This window comes from Musca autumnalis, unplaced genomic scaffold (genome assembly GCF_047663935.1).
Source record: "Musca autumnalis isolate F117 unplaced genomic scaffold, ASM4766393v1 scaffold_1, whole genome shotgun sequence".
NCBI classification, from domain to species: Eukaryota; Metazoa; Arthropoda; class Insecta; order Diptera; family Muscidae; genus Musca; species Musca autumnalis.
In genome coordinates, this window is record NW_027411644.1 from 271616210 (window position 1) to 271637500 (window position 21291).

The following is a 21291-nucleotide window of genomic DNA, read 5'->3' on the forward strand; positions in this document are numbered from 1 at the left end:
TAAATTACACTGTGAACACAAATGTTGGGGCAGAGATAATTCCTTTTGGAGATGGCGCCGTGAGTCGAACTTCCGCGTTATGGCGTGATGAAGTTTTTGCAAGAGACCCTGTAAGCCATCATGAATTAGCATTATATCTTTGTTAGTTGTTTTTGTAGAGCACTTAAGCAACAGTGAACAAAGATATAACGCTAATTCCTGATGGCCCACAGGGTCTCTAACAAAAATTTCATCACGCCATAACGCAGAAGTTCGACTCACGGCGGATCTGTCCTTCGGGGTTCATAATATACTCACCAAGGCCTTTCTTCCCCAAGAGGAATTTTCCGTGCCCCAGACTTTCACCTCCATTTTGTTGCACAGTGTTATCTAATCTAATCTAAAAAAAATGTGTTCAGCTAGGTGAAAGGTACCACCTACGGGGCTATATCAAAGAGTCAACCTATCTTTAAATTTTTTGGCGGAAAAGTTTTATAGCTGCAGGGAACTTCAAGAGTCAAATTGAGGGTAGTTTCATCAAAACAATGTAGACCCTCAAAAATGGACCCATGTTGACGAATTTTAGTGAAGAAAAATTCCCGAAAATCGGGAGGTACAGTTATATGGGGGGATATACCAAAACATGGACCTATATTGACGATTATTTTTGAATAGACAAAATTGTAGTTAAAATTCTCAAAATACCGATCATTACAGCTAGTACGGTTAAAAATTGCAGCTAAAATTCTCAAAATACCGAAAATCGGGAGATACCGTTATATGGGGGCTATACCAAAACATGTTGACGATGTTTCGTTGGACATGTTTTATGACCACTGAGAACTTCAAATGTCAAATTACAGCTATTTCGGTTAAAAACTATAGCTAAAATGCTCAAAATACCGAAAATCGGGAGGTACCGTTATATGGGGACTATACCAAAACATGAACCTATGTTGACGATGTTTGGTGGAGATGTTTAATGACCATTGAGAACCTCAAATGGCAAATTACAGCTAGTTCGGTTAAAAATTGTAGCTAAAATTCTCAAAATACCGAAAATCGGGAGGTACCGATATATGGGGGCTATACCAAAACATGGACCTATGTTGACGATGTTTGGTGGAGATGTTTTATGACCACTGAGAACCTCAAATGTCAAGTTACAGCTAGCTCGGTTAAAAATTGTAACTAAAATGCTTAAAATATCGAAAATCGGGAGGTACGGTTATAAGGGGGCCATACCAAAACATGGGCCTATGTTGACGATGTTTGGTGGAGATGTTTAATGACCACTGAGAACCTCAAATGTCAAATTGCAGATAGTTCGGTTACAAATTGTGGCTACAATTCTCAAAATATCGAAAATCGGGACGTACCGTTATATGGGGGCTATACCAAAACATGGACCTTGTTGACGATGTTTGGTAGAGATATTTCATGACCACTGAGAACCTCAAATTTCAAATTACAGCTAGTTCGGTGAAAAATTTTATCTAAAATTCTCAAAATACCGAAAATCGGGAGGTACCGTTATATGGAGGCTATACCAAAACATGGACCTATGTTGACCATGTTTGGTGGAGATATTTCATGACCACTGAGATCCTCAAATGGCAAATTACAGCTAGTTCGGTTAATAATTGTAGCTAAAATTCTCAAAATACCGAGAATCGGGAGGTACCGATATATGGGGGCTATACCAAAACATGGACCTATGTTGACGACCATGTTTGGTGGAGATATTTCGTGACCACTGAGAACCTCAAATTTCAAATTATAGCTAGTTCGGTGAAAAATTTTATCTAAAATTCTCAAAATACCGAAAATCGGGAGGTACCGTTATATGAGGACTATACCAAAACATGGACCTATGCCCATATCCTTTGGGATATAAGTTTGTTGATCACTAGGAACCCTAAGTGCCAAATTATAGCTAATTCGGTCCGCAAATGTGGCGAAGAATGTCAAAATACCTCAAATCCGGAGGTACCGTTATATGGGGGCTATACCAAAGAGTGGACCGATATAGCCCATCTTCGAACTTGACCTGCCTATGGAAAAAACACCCCCGCGTGCAAAATTTCAGCCCTCTATCTCAATTATTGCGGACGCTAGAGTGATTACAACAGACGGACAGACGGACGGACAGACGGACGTGGCTAGATCGTCTTAGAATTTTATCCTGATCAAGAATATATATACTTTATAGGGTCGCAAATGATTAATTCGATGTGTTACAAACGGAATGACAAAGTTAATATACCCTCCATACTATGGTGGAGGGTATAAAAAGATATTATTTCGACTCCGACTCCGACTCCAGCAAAATTGCTCGACTCCGAAACCCTGGCCAAAACGTGGGCCGATATAGGCCATCTTCGAACTTGGCTTGCCTATGGCAAAAAGACACTCTGGTGCAAAAATATTGCGTTCTAGCTCAATTCTTGTGGACGCTAGGGTGATTACAACAGATGGACATGGCTATATCGACTCAGAATTTTATCCTTATCAAGAATATACAGTGTCGGCCAAAACTAAAGCACCCCCTCAGTACATTTTTTTTAAATGGTAATTTATTTAAGAAAACAAAGTTGTAATTTTTTTTGCATTTTTCTTTTTATTTATTTGTATCTCTATTATTGAAAAATACAAACATAAGGAATTCAGAATTTAATAAACAAAAAAATAAAATTAAAAAAAAAAAACATTTTAGGCCGCAAACCTAAGAGGACAAATCTAAAGACTCCCCAATTCGAGGTACAACGAAAACTATTGAAATCAATATTTCGTTGCGTATCCGTTATTCTGGATTATTATGGATAAAAAATTTTTAAGCATAGAGGATATTATATTATTAATTATTGCAGGCGATATTGCATCCCAGGTTATTTTTGCGGCTACAAATAAATTTTCATTTGTTTTGCAATTTTTTTCGGTTGATTTTTGTATTAAAAATCTCTCACAAGACTAAAATCAGTGTATTAACCACTTTCGATGCATGTTTTGGCTCGCTATCTTCCTAGAATGTTCATCTAAGTAACGTCTCTTCTAAAGCACAAGTCAACATCACGTCTTTTAATACCTTACGATAATTGAAACGATCTATAATTCCATTAATTTTATGAAATTGGCCAATTCCTTGCCCCGAAAAAAACTCCCAGACCCTTATTTTCCGCCCCCATGTTTTACAGTGCCCTTACAATATTTAGGATTTAACCGTTGTCCACTTGATTTAGGTCTTATGCCATCCGAATCGCTTAAAATCATCTTAGATTCATCAGAAAACAGCACAGTACACCATTTTTGATATCCCAGTTCAGATGGGTTTTGGCGAGCTGAAGTCTGGTTGTTCATTTTTTGACGATTTGAAAGTTTTTTTTTTGTTTTTTTTTTTTTTGTTGGTCGTCGACTGAATTAGCCGGCTTTACCGCTCTTCTGCGAGTCGTTCTTTTGCTATTTTTTAAATCTAGGCGATTTTGTATTTTACCAGAAGATGCTGTAGCATCATTTTTCGATGAATATGAACATGTCGGCTAATGTTTTGGTATAGCCCCTGTATAGGTACATGTAAGAAGAAAGAATCACCTTTACATTGATATAAAGTAGGTTGGTGAAGGTGGTCAACCATCGGAGTTGGTAATGCATTCCATTCTCCTTTTTTGTTGTAATCAACTACACGTGGTAATTTGATCGGATCGTCACGAAATTTTGGTAACTAATGGGGGTTCCAGAGAAGATGCATATTGAGTTTGGGATGGACGAATAGTACTCAGGGGTCTGAATGGGCAAAAAACTTCTGGAGAAAAATTCAAAGTTTTATTCTTATGCGAATATCTCCGATCTAGTAGGGGTATTCGAGAAGGAACGCCCGTCAATGGAAAAAGAAAATATCACCTTCATAATAGGTCTGTCTGGTTACTTTTCCAGCAAGAATTGTCCAGCAAGAACTTTTTCAGAGAGTAAGGAGTTTTTATTCTCTTTTGCAAGAAAATTGTAAAAAGTAAACAGACACCTTCCCAGCAGAAACCAGCAAGCAATCAGCTGGCTTGCCAAAACAGAACAATTTGTCCGCCAATAAAGGAACCAAATGAAGCAAAAATTTTGTATTTTATTTAAAATAAAAAAGAAAATTACCCAAAAAAGAAATTTTTCAACTTTGCAACTTTGTTCTCCGAAAAGAACAATACAATTAGCCTTGCTATTTCCACAATAAAATTGTTTTTCATTTTCACAAACATAACTCACCGAACAATTAAAAACAGCTGATTGTTTTCAGGAAGAAGAAGAAGAAGAGTTTGCAAGTGCTTGCTAGAAGAAATTTGTCCAGCAAGAATTTGCAAACTCTCACTAAAAGAACCGTCAAAATGTCTCTCTCGATTCGCTCTCTTTTGCTGGTTGTTTGTGTTAACAGGCGACTTCCAGCAACAATTGGTACAAATTGTTACAAGTTTTAGCGCATTGATGCTCAAAATAAAAAAGAGAGTAAAGTAGTGAGAGAATCACACGAAAGTTTGTATTAGGGATACGTAATCGAAGTCAAAAATCGATAATTCGATCTTTCGATTTTGACCTTCAACGGAAAAGTCGTCTTTTCGATCATTCGATTCTCACCTTTAACAAAAACGTCGATTTTTCGATCTTTCGATTATGATCAAAGTCGACTAAAATCGATTTTTGATCGATTTTATAGTTTTTGTGATACATATCGCTGTGAACAGAGGGTGTTATTACAATATTTGGGTAAGAAAATCGAAAGTCGACCATGAAAGGTCGACTTTTCGATTTCTCTATAACCAAAGGTCGACTTCGATTTTAAAACTTTTCAAACCGAAAAGTCGACTAATCGAAAGTCGACTTGCCTATCCCTAGTTTGTATGAGCATTCAGTGGTTGTTAGAACTGTGACCAGTAAACATGTGGCGAGTGTGTGCGGTTTTGTTCAGTGTCCCCACTAAAATTATGCGTACATCCATGCACATGTTTACTTGTCGGCTGCTCAACGACGACTGATTGTTATTCTCATTGTGAGTACACGTATCATGTAGTCACGTTAACGTATGTGGATGATCTTGGCTGTTTTAGCGTAACCAGACAGACCTAATGTTCCAAAATAGGTTGGCGTACATCCCACTTTTCGATTTTTTATTTGAATTGTACTGACAAATATCCCATCATTGCACGATGGGGCCAATGACATGTTTTTGAGGCAATAAATCACAGGGGCAAGCTAGACCTTCAAAATTTCGTGCAGATGTTTATAATCGGCCTAGAAGCTAATCTGCCAAATTTGGTTGATATCGGTTCATATATAGATATAGCTCTCATATATATGTTCGCCCGATTTCGAGTAATTGATGGACCAAACACGAAAATTCTGTCCAATTATGATGATATTTGGAATATGTGGCGGAATTCGGACTGGAAATAAGTTTGCCAAGTTATTTTGAAATCGGTTCAGATTTGGATATAGCTCCCTTATATATTTTCGCCCGATTTGAGGTATTTCGTGCAACAAACAAGCAATATTTGTCCAATTTCAAAAATATTTGAAACGTGTGACAGGATTTGGTCTACAAATATGTTTGCTAAATTATATTGAAATCGGTTCAGATTTGGATATAGCTCCCATATATATTTTCACCCGATTTTAGGTATTTGGTGCAACAAACACGCAAATTCTGTCCAATTTCGATGAAATTTAAAATGTGTGTCGAAATTACGTCTAGAAAAAAAGTATGACAAATTATATCGAAATCGGTTCAGATTTGGATATAGCTCTTATATATATTTTCACCTGATTTTAGGTATTTCGTGCAGCAATCACGCTATATATGTCCAATTGTGATGAAATTTAAAGTGTGTGACGGAATTTAGTCTAGAAAACATTATTGAGACATCATATTGAAATCGGTTCAGATTTGGATATATCGTTCATAAATTTTCTCTGTCGAAGTTAATTGTTTTCTCAATTTAGTTGGTTGATACCGGACTTCCTTGAGAACATAGTTTAAATATTTTTCTTTTGACAAATTGGCCGAAACGGAGGCGTCATGAATCAAGGGTTTGGTATTGTTGCCGTGTTCATAGCAGACTTCCGAAGCAAGTTTTCTTCCTTCACTATAATCCACATTAGGGCGCCCTCTCTTCTTTTTATCATTACCTTGTTCTAGCGTAAATACTGTGTCGCTAGCTAACCATAAGCTTTCAAATTGTAATACACGACTTTTTGACCTCCAATTTTTTATCCATTTTTGGTTAAGGCGTGCACAAATATTATAAATTTGCTTTTTAACTTCGGTCATGAAGTTGTCTTTGACACCTCGATTACATTTTGCAGAAATCCATTCTATAAGGTTTTTAGGTGTTCGCTGATTTTCCAACCAAAAATTAAAAATATCCAAATTTTTAAGTTTTACGAAATCTGGAAGTTGATAATTTTTTTATTCGCAAGTATACGCAAAAATTCTTTTCAAAATCTGTTAGCCGACATTGTCACCTTTCACCAGATACATATTTTTACGACAAAGCACCCTAAAGTCGAAAGTTCTACTCCAAAGAACACATGGACGATACCACAGACTACATCAAAAACCATCACTTACTGACACAACAAATTATTGACCACATCTAATATTACATTTACACTTTTAATAATAATCTTAATTTACATACCATTTCCCGTATTTTCCATTTTTAAAAAATAGATAATATCAACAGATCAGGTTTTGGCGCCAAAATACTTAAATTGTTTAATTACGACTGAATGTCAGAAATAAACGGAATCATAATTATGACATCTTTGACATCTTGGCATGTCGCCGTGGGTCGTTGCCAGATTGTAATTTTTTGGTTTTGGAGGTTTGAAAGTGTTAAGAATATAATTCCGTTACTATTTGATTTCAATCGCTGACTTAAAAAAATGACTTTTTGCCTCAAAAACCTGCCATTGGCCCCATCGTGCATTGGTTGGATGCGTTTCAACAAAAGTTACCTATATTAATGGAGACATTCTAGCAAAATACGCAGAAAAGTTGGATTCTCTAACGCATTTTTTGATTACCGACAAAAAACGTTAAAATTAAAATGCTTATAATTTCCAAGTACCTCGGAGTACAAATATATTGATGACAGTCAATGGAAAACATTCCAACCAGAACGATTTTGAATTTTGATATTGATACGTCAAGTAGATTTGTCTATATAAAGGTTCGAATCCGATGTTGTTGGCAATTTGTATTTTTTCTTATATTTTCCCAAAATTAACAGTATTTATTATCTTCAAATATTTGAATATTTAAAGTAACGGTCATTATGAAACTGATTTTTGAAGTTGGTTTGAATGGAATAAACTTAGCTTCTCATTTATTTCGAAGTAAATAGTGATCATAGGGTGTTTATAGTTACCCAGGCCTGGGGCTTGATTCTCGATCTATGAAAATTTGAAATTAAAAATATTTTCTTTATAATTTTATCATTTGACATTTTTCTCCGTTAGTCCCGGTCCACACTAGCGTGAATTCTTCAATGAAATCACTCTAGTGTGGACTGGGACTTATAAAATTTTTCATTTTGCATTCTCGTAGAATCAGAATTGAGCCCCTTAGTTCTTAGTTCATCAATTTTGTGAAGCAAATTTTAAAATTAGTGGAGTGGGAAAAAATTTTATAAAATTGCATATCAATATTATTTGCTGTTTGAGTTGTAGAAAGTGAGTACTTCAAATGTATAAATGTGCCAGATGCAGAGGTTTGCAGACGAACATGTTATTTATATTTTTCAGTTATCACCTCAATAAGGAGTTATCCAATTTTTTAACAAAGCGTTTTGCGGTGTCGACTTAAGCTCGAAAACGAATGAACCGATCATCATATATTTTTGTGGGTTTATTATTCCCTCTTAAACGAGGGAATTTTAAAAAGTCGAATTTTCGATTTAAAAAAATGCCCCGTTTTTGACCATATACTGCTCAAGTAAGCTTTTTAAGCATAATTCTCTTATTTAAAGAAAAAAATTGGATGTATTTAATAACTACAGAAAAATATATGACGACTGAACACCAATTTTCAGTCATTTCGGATGGATAATGTGGCTTAAAGAGAAAAGTTTTCTTGAGCGATTAATGGTAAAAAAACGGACTATTTTTTTAAATCGAAAATTCGATTTTGACTGTTCAACATTTGTTTTTAAACTTCATATTTCTAAAATTACCTCATTTAAGAGGGAATAATAAGCCCACAAAAATATATGATTATCGGTTCATTCGCTTTCGAGCTTTAGTCGACACCGCAAAATGCTTTGTTAAAAAATTGGGTAACACCTTATTGAGGTGGTAACTGAAAAAAGATAAATATATATAATAACATGTTCGTCTGCAAACCTCTGCAGCTGGCAGCTTTAAACATTTGAAATACTCACTTTCTACAACTCAAACAGCAAATAATATCGATATGCAATTTTATACAATTTTTTCCCACTCCACTAATTTTAAAATTTGCTTCACAAAATTGATGAACTAAGAACTATATGATCACTATTTACTTTCAAACAAATGTGAAGCCAAGTTTATTTCAACTTCAAAAATCTGTTTCATAATGACCGTTACTTTAAATATTCAAATATTGGATGATAATAAATATTATTAATTTTGGGAAAATATCGGAAAAAATGCACATTGCCAACAACATCGGATTTGAACCTTCATATAGATAAAACTACTTGACGTATCAATATCAAAATTCAAAATCGTTCTGGTTGAAAGGTTTTCTATCGACTGCCATCAATATATTTGTACTCCGAGGTACTTGGTTTTGACTATTTTTGGCCACTCTCGTGACACTGTGCGGCACCATATATAAAGGAAAATTCGCAACGGAAATTGCAGGTAGTTTCTGATTAGTCCAATCTTTGCATATCCTATAAATTCATCCATTCATGTACAAGGTTGAAATATGGACTATATCGGACCCGTCATTACCTCTCACACAAAATTTGGGAAAAGTGCAGTTTCAGGACTCGTCTCGGATCTATCTGAAATTTTATGCAGGTTGTTATTTTCGCGGTCCATTCTTCGTGAGAAAAGCTCCAAAAACCCTCCCTGCACTTATTAAAATGGATAGTGTGCAAGATAACTCTCAACATTTTTAACAATGGCTATACTAGGCCGACTATGTGATACCCTACACCCCGACTTCTGTCTATAAGATTTTCTCTGATAACAATTTCTATTAAACGAGATACTAAAGTTATCAGCCACCCTGGCTTTTATACCAAATGATTTAGGGGTAACTGAAACAAAATAGTTAATAATTAATTTTATATTTGGCTTCAGTTAACAATCTACTTGGTACTGATTCGAAGCTTTTCTGGTATTCTTAAATAGCATTTTAAATGTCTTTAATACACCAAATAGAAGCAGAGGTATTTGCCATTAAAAAAAAACTTCAAAATATCAAAATTGGATAGCTTAACGCCTTTTGCAATAATATTTTATCATCAATGCCACATTTTGTATTAATTTAAATCTAAGATTATCTAGTATCAGTACCAAGCTCTGTCTTTGGAATATGTCCAAGAGAAGCAGAAACATCCGCCATGGAAAAAAATTCCACGAATTGGAATTGGGATATCAGAGCGTCTTTTTCTACATCGCTAGTATTTTGCTAGAATGTCTTCAATATCGCCAGCAATTAATAATTAAATATCCTCCATGCTTAAATATGTGCTTGTGTTATCCAGAATAAGAGATACGAAACGAAATATTGATTTTATTAGTTTTCGTTGTTGTTGGGGGTGCTTTAGTTTTGTCCGCTTATGTTTGCGACCTAAAATGTTTCTTAACTTTTGTTTATTAAGTTCTGAATTCCTTATGTTTGTATTTTTCAATAATAGAGATATAAATGAATAGAAAGAAAAAATCAAAAAAAAAATAAATAAAGAAACTTTGTTATCTTAAAAAAATTACCATTTAAAAAAATGTACTGAGGGGGTGCTTTAGTTTTGGCCGACACTGTATATTAAATGGGATTAAGCCAGACTATTTTTCTTTTTTAGCTTATAGCTTATTTTTCAACTTTCAGTGGCCATAGAATAACTAGTTATTCTAGTGGTCATAGAATAACTAGTAATCCAGTGCGACCAGGGACGTACGCAGGGGGTTTGGTTTGGTCGAACAAAATTTTTTAAGCTACTGTAACTAGTTATTATATTTTTTTCTCATAAACATGTTTGTATATTTGAAGATTTCAAATTAAAATTTATATTTTCTTAAGTTTCTGAACGGAAAATGTACATCATTTATAAGTTTTGTAAGAAAATATTTTAAAAATTTTTGTTTGTAAGCTGTTTTTGAGAGAAACTTCCAATGAAATCTGAATTACTTCTTTATGTCATATCATACCACTATCAAATGCTAATTCCTTAATGAATATACCCCATGTCTATTATTTATTTGAACTGTATAGAGCTCTCGAGGCTTAAAACTCTTCCGGTTATAACAAAAATAAAGAATTCATTATTGTGGGAATGGAAATATATAAAAAAATCTATTGAATAAAATGTATGAAGGGTCGGTCCTCCGTGGACTACATATTGAAAGCCAATTAGAAATTTGTTTTACTGCCATCGCCAAAATTTTGTTATTCTGTTTTAGACAAATTTGCTGTTAAACAGTATGAGAAAATAATGAAGACAAATGAATTTTTGTGCGTCACTTGGTTTTTACTTATCATCACCGAAGTATAATTGTAACCTCAGACTTTAGATTACGATATTATATACACTAGGATTGAATCGTATAGATTTCATCAAAATAATGATTTAAGACTTCACATATGTTTGGACGATATTCGTTTCAGCCAAGATGGAAGTACTTACTACCGTCCGTCCCTCTGTATCTCTGTTTGTCTGGCAGGTTGGAACACATGATAACTCTCGGTCCAAGTTATTGATCTCGTAATGTTTTGTCCAAATTAAATTTAAGTCATATCGGTACCTCCGCCATAAAAGTTCAAAAATGTTCACTAAAATGGTCGAAGGAACTAACCGATTCGGTCTAAAATCGAACCTAATATGGTTCGCAAGATTACTTCCAAAAGTACATCAAGAGAATATGTTTGGACAACATCTTCAGGTCTCTTATACAAGTCTAACATAACTGCAGTTTAAAGACTGTTCGATGATTCTTTGGACATTTTGTAGTCTTGTTTATAGCGATATCCTACTTTTTGTGGACAAGTTTATGCTTCCTGACAAAGCTCTAAATACTACGGTGGCCAACTAAAAAACTTATGGGCGCGGTAACTATCGAGAGGAGTGTCTCTCAAATAATTATTAGTGAATAATTATGTGGGGTTCAATAAGTCCATCAAAGTGTTTGTCATCGAGTCCAAAAACTTCTAATCGTACAATTAAGAAAACAAATTATATCGCTTCTTTTCTAACAAAATATTAAAAGTAAAAATAATCCTGGTATCAGAATCTATCTCTTTCGGTAAATAAAACTGTGCAACATTTTTAAGGTAATCTTGTGCAAATAATTTGAAGTGAGGATTTTTTGAAAGTACAGACCCAAAGTACAAAAGCCCTAGTTCCGTTTTGTTGAGTCAGATACAACTTGGATTTTATGGCCCCATATAAACATTGTTAAATATCGACTTTTTAAACAACTCGGGGCTATATCTCTGAAACCAATGCAAATCTTCTTCTAACCTTTGCAGCAAATTTGTAGATAAGGGCCAAAATAAAATATTTGGAGAAATGAAAAAAAAAATAATTTTATAATATATCTTAAAATTCCATAATTTGTATACATTTCGCACCATATCTCCAAAACTGTTAAATTTTTCTTAATGTTTTCATTTGGAAACATATCAACGACAACGACAGCCGATGTTCTTAAAAATTAGGCTAAGATCATCGAAATAGTGAAAATCTTGCTATAGCAAAGACAACGGCAATTCTTTGTGGTTGTAAAATTCTGCGATAAACCATAACGTGGACCTGTATGATTAAAAACATCAGTATACTTCAATAAATTTTACATGGCGACATTACGGAACGTGGCTCGATATTGTCTATTTTCAATTCTAAATATCCTACTCTGTAAATATTTAAAATTGTATCCTTAGTCCCGATTTACATTAAACGATTTTCCTCTTGCGTTTATAGGGGCAATTCTGTTTAGGCAAGATTTGTTTTCAAAACAATGAAAATAATGTCAAAAACTTGCATACCCCTTATGTGTCTCTCCTACAAACTGAGACTTGCCGCACGTAAACTCGCCTAATGTAAATTGGGAATAAATATTATGAATTCTTTCTATTGAATTTATATACTTTGTACCATTATTTCATATAAAATATAGAATAGAATATGTGCCAAAATTTCCAGTCCATCGGACAAAAATTTACCGAGATATGAGCTTTCGAAGGGAAACATTTATTGTGTTTTGTATGTAGCATAGAAACTAAAAACGTCTTTTCCTCGAAGTGGCACTTTATATGTTTTTGTGGGACTATTGTACACATAAATCATGTGCTTAACCGAGAGAGTCTTTAAAAAAAACTGCTGACGGAGTCAGAAAAAATATGAATTTTGTACAGTGTTTTGTTTTTGTTAAAATCGAAATTTTGATTTTAACTGTTCAAAATTTTTAAAAATTGATTTTTTTAATTCCTTTCGATAATGGACAAGATTATTAGGTTCGTAATGATCTACAAAAATATATGCTGATCGGTTTATTCTTTTTCAAACTACAGTGGGTACCGCAAACTGCTTTAGTAAAAACAGTGCTTTATAAGCGGGCATTTGAATGTATGATTTTTCAAAAAAAAACAAAAAAAAAATAGAAGGTAACTTAAGGTTTAATAGATTTTTTATAAAAATGCATGAAAATTGCTTTTCTCATGCTTATAAGTGGCCATAACCCCTTAAAATAGCTTTACGTAACGCTACACAACATTTGAATTTTTCATGATTTTTGGTCAAGTTGTGCCCCCCCGAAATAAAATCCTGCGTACGTCCCTGAGTGCGACATACCCTTGTTAAAAAAAATCCCTTATAAAGGCCTAAAGGCTAAGGGTACGAAAACTAAGCTGAAATACTTTAAAAGTAAAACACATCTAAACAAAACTGCCAATGTTAATCTAATACATACTAACAAAATGTCAAAATGCTAGGTTTTTCAACTTCAAATTAATGAAAACATTACGGAATGTACTCAAATCATATACACTGCCGCTCACTTGAATATAACCCCCTACAATATTTTTTTTTTTCAATTTCCATTTTTTTTTTCGATTAACACGATGAGCGTCTTGGACATCATTTTACTTCACCCTAAATGCGCACGACAACTTACAAAAAGAGTTCTGAAACAGACGTTTCCAGAAGTGAAAAACATTTTCTGATGTCCGGAGTGGAAATTTCATCATGATTTTATAAACTTTTATACACTTAGAGTCGTCAAAACTTAATTTTTTAAATTTTTTTTAAATTAATTTAAAGGTGGTTCTATTCAAACGAGCCAAACACTTCATATCGTCTATAATAGTACGTTTATATATAACCGGATTTAACAAACCCACTGGGTTTTAAATGTCAATTCCATTACATATACAGCAAACAAATCCTCATAAAGAAGGTTAACTCTGCAAACGGCTATAATATAAACATGGCCTAATTCGGAAAAAATGGAGGTTGAAAAAATGTTGTGGGGGTTCTATTCAAGTGAGCGGCTGTGTATTATGCCACTTTATTGCAAACGTTATGGCCTATATGTGTACTTCTCTGTAATTAAACAAACTTCTTGTATTGTTTAACCAATATATTTGTTTGTAGCGGTTAATTACCTGAATGGTATCAGCATTTATGTGAATGCAACATGTAAGGCCCTTCCTGCCACTAATTGTAATCTTAAAAATATCAAGGTCACGATTAGGCCTTATTTTGTTGAAGATGATTTTCTCGTCCGATAACAAATAACTGGAGTTTATTGCTTCAATTTAAATTGTTATCTATGGCAACATTAGGCGGTAAATTGTGAGGTCAGTCATTGTATCGAATCAATTTATTTAACTTTGAAAATATATTAGAGGCCTAGACGTTGAAAATGCAATCAAAACAGTGATGAGTTGTATCATCCGAATAAAGTATATGGCAATTTATTAAATGTACCATGAGCTTGAAACTGTACAATGCGACTTCTATGTAGGCACATAAATGTAGAAATAAAAGAGTCCCACAAATTGCTGCTTATTCGGAATACTTGAAAACTTTGGGTTTCTTAAGATAACATAACATATTGGCAACGAATTAGATCAATATTCACCATTTTTTTATTATAGGAAATGTTTACAGTTAATTAGGAAATATGCCGAGTCACAAATAGTTCACGATTATATTGTTAAAAACGCAGCATGTGTTACGTTTTTGTTTAGTTTTGAAACTGTTCCATCATCATTACCCTCGTCAGTGGAGTTAATACAGCATATTTTTAAATACATCATCGTTTTGACAATTTTCGGTAGCCCATACGTCACCCTAACAAATTGTACATAAATAATCATTACCGGGGGTTTTTTGTGTTCATTAACTTTGGTAAAATATTTTAAAGATGATTCGTTTGTATGTGTGTGTTTATCTTTTTGTGGCGGTTATTCAATTCAAACAAATAAATCTAATTATAAGCATTAAATGGTGGTGATATTTATAATAGCTTGTGTTACATATTTGGTGTAAAAAATCAGTGGGAGAGGAGCATTGCATGATATGACATAACTTGTCAATGATTTGACAACTCTTATCAATAATTTACAATTTAAAGATGTTACATATTTCAATGGACAAAATGCAAATACTCAGGGAGAAATTACACTGGTCAACATGGCTTTTGTTTCAACCTAATTTTTTTTCGTTTCTAACTGAAATCGGCGAGTTATTTTCAAATCCGGTCTCGGTTTTTCTCCATCAGCTCTTGTTCTTGAGATATAGCTCAAAATCGTTTTTACGAGTTTTACCCAGAATTTCGTTATTTTCGGATATAAACAAATAATTTTTGTGGGTTTTTCGACAATGAGCTGTTGTACGCTCGATACAAAAAGTTTTTGAAATAATTATGGTGAATATATATCAAAAAAACATAGAAAACATCCGACGGACCTTGTAAAAATTGCTGCTACCGAAAAGAAAAATGTGGCATATTTATTTGTCTGCAACCCAATTGCTGCTGGCCAACGACTTGAGGACCTTGTTCGTATATCTCAGATTGAAAACACACTCGACCTTTACGCCTAGAATCTTGGGGTGGTTAGTTGTCGGAGAGCATTCACCGCAGTCCATGTGGTGAACTTAGTGGTAGCTATTCACATATACCTGGGAAAAGAGGTGGTAAGATCGATCAAGTAGGAGTTCAGTCTTTCACAATTGGCATTATGGAAGCATACCTAAGGACCACAATGCCATCTGTTAGGAGTGGAATACACGAATGGTAGATATAATTGATTGTCCAACGTTTCCAATTTAACCGGAGATTATCAAAGGCTTTTGTTAAGTCGAGCGCCACCAACACTGTACTGTTTGAGACTCCTCGACTACGTTTGGAGAAGGCGTGCAACGTTCTTGTTGTGCTGCTTACGAAACCCATGTTAATAGTGGGCAACTGGACATCTATTAATGGTGGTGGACAGGATTCTCAGGAATTTGTTACGGGCGGACAAATATCAGTCTGTAGATTCGCCTTTGCTTACACCCTTGAAAAGCTCGAGTAGAGGGACTACCCTGCGAGCAGCAACATCTATTACTTTTCAACAAAGTTCAAATGTGGTGGATGCTGAGTACATGTAATTTGGTACGGCGTTTTCTTTTAACCCAACAAAAAACCAACAATTACAAACATATGTAACTTGAGGTGGCAGGTGCTGGCCGAGACGCTGATGTAGCAGGGATTGCTGATTTTGCTGCTGTTTGTATGGAATGGGCAATACTTTCTTACCCAAGTTATGCGGATTATGATATGACTATATCCTGCAATTGAAGCTTTCGGGTGCCCGACCTTTGTAGGTGCATACTTTATTCGCTATTTTAAGGCAAGTGCGATCATTCGCTGCAAAAATGTCCGAGTAAATGTTTGTTCCTCGATATGATCATCGATACTTTCAAGGGCGTAGCCAGGATCAAATCTAGGGGGGGGGGGGGGGGGGGGCCCAACTTATTTATTTATTTTTTTTTTTTTTTTTGGTGATGTGTTTAGTTTTTACATACAAAATATTAAACCCTTTATTTAGGTACATACCTAATGAAAAACAAATAAAAAGCTTCCACCATAAAATATTCTGAATTTATGTGAAATATTTAGTTTTCTTTCCGTTATGAAAGTTGTGTTGGCCACAATTTCAGGTGAATTGCGTAAACCAATTACTTGAAATTTGGCGGTATCGTTGTTTAGGGGTATACCAAAACGTGGACATGTGTCTGCAATTATTGGCGGAGAAGTGTTTTGATCACTACGAACACTTAATGCTAAATTGCACCCAATTTACAGAGAGAAAATGTAAATAAAAATAAAAATTTTGAATGGGAGGTACCCGAAGATCTATATCCGACTTGATGAAATATTGTAATAAAATTTTCAAAATTTGGACCAAATCCATTGCTCCCTTCGAGAGTTTTCGTTCACATGGCATTGGATGCACATCCTCTTGTGGTTCGAGCATAGTAATTTCTTAACAGATACATATAGCATACCAAGAATATGTTAATAATATGTAATTTAAAATGACATTGTTTATAACGTAATGTCGTTATCCAAAAGACGATTTTGATCACTACGAACACTTAATGCTAAATTGCACCCAATTTACAGAGAGAAAATGTAAATAAAAATAAAAATTTTGAATGGGAGGTACCCGAAGATCTATATCCGACTTGATGAAATATTGTAATAAAATTTTCAAAATTTGGACCAAATCCATTGCTCCCTTCGAGAGTTTTCGTTCACATGGCATTGGATGCACATCCTCTTGTGGTTCGAGCATAGTAATTTCTTAACAGATACATATAGCATACCAAGAATATGTTAATAATATGTAATTTAAAATGACATTGTTTATAACGTAATGTCGTTATCCAAAAGACGATTTGAATCGAAACACCCTAAGAATGCGTGATGTCTCTGTTTATCTGTTTAACCCATTTCGTCGTAATTGGTGTTCGATTTTTCGAACAGTAAAAAAATTGTATGGATGAAAAAGGTAAAATTTTAAAAACTTTTAGTATGTATATTAAGTCTTCTCTGTCAGCAAATAAAAAAATTCTTCCCTTGAAAACTTCCCTTCCTCCTCGATGGTAGTGGTGCATTTTCGAAGCCTATATTTTTGGATACTTTTTTAAATTAATTTTAAAAAAATAAAAAAAAAAACAAGTAAAAAAGTGTTAGTCGGCTTTGCCGACTGATATATACCCTCAGCCAATGTGAAGTGAATGTATTTAATGGTCTCTTCAGAATTTTGTGGCCCTTTTTCGACACTTGAACTTGCCGAAAAAAATGTGGATTAGGAATTAACTGCACTAAGACACAAATGTTGAACTTTTGTGGGGGAGGTACCCTTAGGGAGGACCGATATGGGCTATTTTAGAAGTTAAACTAAATTTTGACAAAATATTTGGAGATCCAAAGTTTGGACCAGATTGGTTGCCCCATTCAAGTGATATCGTCCTAGCATTATAGTGACAATTTTTAAATATTGGGGAGAAGTACCGGAATTTGCTGACCAGTATTGCCCCATGAAACTAAGTTTAGATATAATACGACGAAGACCAAATGTTGGACCAAATCGGTTGAACAGTTCGAGAGTTATCGTGGCCGCCACATATGGTGACATAGGGATTTTTTACAGCCCGAAAGGTGTAAAAAATCCTTATTTTCCCAAGAAATATGGACTTGCCCCTGAAAAAACTTTTACCGTCGTAATGGAGGTAGCGAATGCAAATCGCTTCAACAAAAATCAAAGTGATTCGAGAGCAGGTCTTAAAGTGAACTTATCCGAAATTTGTGTGAGAGGTACCAGAAGGAGTAGAAAAATATAGTCCATATTCGAACCTGATCTATATCTGGTAGATATATTAGGATGTGCAAAGTTTGGATTACATCGGTCACTCCCTTCAAAGTTATCGTGCGCACAATTTTTCCGAACATTTTTGAACTTTTGTGGGGGAGGTACCTGAAGGAGTGGACCGATATGGCTTATCTTCGAATTTAAACTATGTTTGGACAAAATATTATTTTGGACCGAATCGGCAGATCCGTTCGAGAGTTATCTTGCGCTCCATTCACTACACACGGTGTCATAGGGGCTTTTCGCAACTTTTACGCTATTTTCTCGGGAAGTATGGACTTGCCCCTGATGAAACTTGTGCCGTCGTATGGAGGGCAATGAATACAAGTTGTTGCAACAAAAATCAAAGCGATTCGTGAGCAGGTCCTAATCTGAACTTATCCGAAATTTTGTGTGGGAGGTACCCGAAGGAGTGGACCGATTGAGTCCATATTGGAACCTCATCTAAGTCTAGTAGAAATTTCACGATGTGCAAAGTATGGATCAAAGAGTTATCGTGCGCACAAAATTTCCGAACATTTTCGAACTTTTGTGGGGGACTGTTCGAAATTGTCATAAATGTCAGTGGCTATATCAAAACGTGGAAATGTATGGACAAATTAGGGGGAAGAGTTATTATAGCCCCATAGAAGACTAAATATTAAAGTTCAGCCATTTCTGTACGATAGCCGTACTATCCTACAATATCCTGAAAACCCCTAAAATCGGGAGGCACCGTTCTAGTTTGGCTACATAAAACATGAACCAGTGCTCACAAATTTCTGGATAGAAGTTTAGTAGGCCCTAGACTAAATATGTATTAAATTACTTCCGTTTCTATATGATAATGCAGCTAAATCCCTGAAAAATCGGGCGCTACCGTTCTATGAGGGGTAACCCAAAACGTGAACCAGCACTGACACATTTCCGGGAGAAAGTTTTGTAGGCCCAAAGAAGACTCTATACTACTCTTTAATCATTTTTTCGTTCACTCTGGTCTATACTTTACACATCGTAATATTTCTACGCGACATAGATCATCCAAACATACTTTACATTTTGACATCACAAACAATTAAGAGGCGGTCTCACTTGTATTGAAAGGAGTGCCAAAAATAGTTCTAATCGAGCTACCGCCTCGAAATTTTAAACAGAGGCAAGATGATAGAAAAAATTTGAGTGGATGTAGGTCCACATTTAGGTATAGCCCCCTTATAAAGGTAATGCCTGATTTTTGGTATTTTGATGAATTCAGTTTCCAATTGATTTGGTTGAAATTTCGCATTTTGAGTTCTCAGTGAACAAAATACATCCTCGCAAAAAATGTTGTTGTTATTTATTGTTGACCTGATGTAATTCTCTTTATTAGTGGTTTTGTTTGGCTATAGGTCAATTGAAAAAATGTTCAATATAGGTCCACGTTTAGGTATAGCCCCCATATAAAGGTGTATTTTTAAAAAAACACGGAGTCTCCCAACATTAGTAAAACTCAACATAAATTTATAGTACTGATTTTAAAAGTACCAGAAAAATTTATTACAAAGAATTTATTTTTAAGGAAGTTAGAAAACTATGTATGAATTTCTTTTTACGTAAAAACATTGTCAATGCTATCAACTATAAGTTTAAATCTGGAAATTGTACATTTACCTCTTTATTATACCCTACACCACACAGTGGTAAGGGGTATTATGTCTTTGTGCATTTGTATGTAACATACAAAAGGAAACGAAATAGACCCACAGTTCCTTTTGGGGATATACATATAATCACTTTCTGAGTCGATTTATGCGTGTCCGTCCGTCTGTCTGTCTGTCCGTCTGTCCATACAGGTCGCATTTTTTGTCCGATTCAGCTGAAAATTGGGGACTACAACTTTTTTAGCCATAGGAAGAATGCTATTGCTTTTGGTGAAAATCGGTTCAGATTTGGATATAGCTCCCATATATATTTTCGCCCGATTTCACGTATTTGCTGCACCAAACACGCTATATACGTCCAATTTTGATGAAATTTTTAATGTGTGACTGAATTTTGTCTACAAATAAGTGTGCAAAATTATATTGAAATCGGTCCTGATTTGGATATAGCTCCCATATATATTTTCGGCCGATTTCACGTATTTCCTGTACCACACACGCTATATATGTCCGATTTCGATGAAATTTAGAATGTGTGACTCAATTCAGTCTAGAAATAAATGAGCCAAATTATATCGAAATCGGTTCAGATTTGGATATAGCTCCCATATATATGTTCGCCCGATTTCACGTATTTGCTGCACCAAACACGCTATATATTTCCGATTTCGATGAAATTTGGAATGTGTGACCGAATTTAGTCTAGAACAAAATGTGCCAAATTATATAGAAATCGGTTCAGATTTGGATATAGCTCCCATATATATTTTCGGCCGATTCCACGTATTTTCTGTACCAAACACGCTATATATTTCCCATTTCGATGAAATTTGGAATGTGTGACTGAATTCAGTCTAGAAGTAAATGTGCCAAATTATATCGAAATCAGTTCAGATTTGGATATAGCACCCATATATATTTTCGCCCGATTTCGTGTATTTTCTGCTCCAAACACGATATATAAGTCCGATTTCAATGATATTTGGAATGTGTGACTGAATTCGGTCTGGAAATAAATGTGCCAAATTATATCAAAATCGGTTAAGATCTGGATATAGCTCCGATTTATATTTTACATATTCAGAGTGGTGTAGGGTATCATATAGTCTGCCCCGCCCGACTTTGATCCTTTCCTTACTGGTTTTAATTACGTTTCTTAACAAGTCAGATAACTTTTTGCCTTTTGTTGGCCTTATGTCGAATACTTGAGATTCTGAAAAAAAAAACAATATCACGATCAACTACTTTGTAACAAATCATTGAAAACAATATGTCAACAACTTTACGCAACTTAAATAAATTAAAGTATGCACTTGAGAAAATGTGAACATTGTTACACCTAGCAGGCAAATTGAACCTACGCACTAAACTCTCAACAGCAATTTCAGAGAGTATCTAATGCAGTTTGGGAGAGCTGGCGCGCATGCGCCTCAAATCGTAATATTTAGAGTACAACTGAGATGAATGAATAATTGTTCACCCCTTAGGCTACGACTACTCTCATTGCGATGGGATTTTTTCGTTTAATTTGAGTGACTTGAAGAAGATGTTCCACTCAAACACTTACTCATCCCTCTATTA